The following is a 1672-nucleotide window of genomic DNA, read 5'->3' on the forward strand; positions in this document are numbered from 1 at the left end:
TATATATATACCTCTCTCATTATGTTTTCTTCCTCTTTTCTTATCCAAGCAATAAGGGCAGCACTTCTTAGAAGGTGCAGTCCCTGTGCACTTCCATCCATCTTTCGGACTGCTGTATGGAATGTAATTTTGCTGTACTTAACTGTGCAATAATAATAAAGCTGATTCTGAAAATACTCAAAGCACTTTACACTACAATCTGTGCCCTCATTTACCCATTCATACAGCAATATACTATATCTATAAGATTAAGCAGAGCTTTATCATATTCATACACTGATGGGACACACATCGGAGGCAATGAGGGGTTCAGTGTTTTGCCCAGGGTCACTTGGGCATGTGACAGCTGGTGGAATCGAACCCCCATCTCTTGCATTGGAGAACAACTACTCTAACCACTCAGCCACAGCCACCCCTTTAGACATGAGATATTTTGCTAACATAGAGAGGCACATCAAAATGGACAAAAACATTATCTCTTATCTTTTGATGGTGAGTGACAAATAAAAATGGATCTTAAATAAAGCCAACTTAAATGAATTGTGATGTAATCAAGGTGATTATTTACCCAAACAATTACAGAAAATGACAACTTCTCTTTAAAAAGACCACAAAAAAGAACATTTGCAATCAAATGTTTAAAATATTAAACAATAAACAGAAACACTAAATTCCACACAAAACCATTGTAGTTCTAGTTTCATCTAGTTATATGTGAGGTTTTAAAATACTTTGTGTACACTAAACTTACTGAGTCATATTACCCTCACTGGTCTTAGTAAAGGATACTGAAAATAATCATTCAGACCAATACAAAACATTACGTTTTATCTAAAAAAAGTTAAATCTGGTCCTCTGCACATTCAAAAAAATAAAACAAACAAAAAAATGTAGAAATGTTTCGTCTTTCATCCGACTGTGAGAAGGTGCTATTTATAAGACTGAGCTGAATACAGCACCTCAGACTGAGGAAGTCTTTCGGATGAAAGGCGAAACGTTTCTACATTTTTTTTGTTTGTTTTTCTTTGTTTTGTTTTTTTTTTAATGTCCAGAGGACCAGATTTTACTTTTTTTGATTTTTCTACCTGGATTATTGAGCATGCATCAGGATATTACGTTTTATCCTTTTGTCAAAAGTATTTTAAACATTTGCCACTTCACCTTTACAGATAATCTTTATAAAACACTAAACTCAAAACTATTACTGGTGACATGATTGTATGTCACCTGTTTAGTTCACAGTTTTTAATGACAAGATGTGTTTGTGAATGTGGACCCCCTCAGTAACATGTTAACCAGGTTTATGACAGGAAACTCAAAAACTTTAAATTACATTCTAGGACCAAAACTGTTTTTCTTGATTTGCATCTAAGCTCCTTTCAGGAATAATTTTATCTAATAAGTTGATAACAAATACAGATTAGTGATGTCTGAATGGTTATATTTGTGCTTTTTATTTTAACCTCGGACTATGATTTAACCAGGTCCGACTTGGTGACACATTTTTATCATTAACGGTTTTGGTTTGAACTGAACTCTGCGTTACATGGGTCAAATATGCACTCATAGGCAAGTGATAGGTTTTAACTTCTCTGGGAATTATATATATATATAAAACTATATTTCTTGATATACATCTAAGTATATATATATATATATATATATATATATA

The 1672-nt window shown here is 33.0% G+C and overlaps 1 protein-coding gene across 1 annotated transcript in view; it reads right to left on the reverse strand.

The window, feature by feature from the left end:
• LOC119430522 (ribonucleoprotein PTB-binding 2) overlaps nucleotides 1-1672 on the reverse strand; it is a gene marked incomplete at its 3' end in the record, with an annotated part of 62392 nt that overhangs the window by 34003 nt on the left and 26717 nt on the right.

Source organism: Nematolebias whitei, chromosome 3 (genome assembly GCF_014905685.2).
Source record: "Nematolebias whitei isolate Nwh7 chromosome 3, NemWhi1, whole genome shotgun sequence".
Lineage (NCBI taxonomy): Eukaryota > Metazoa > Chordata > Actinopteri > Cyprinodontiformes > Rivulidae > Nematolebias > Nematolebias whitei.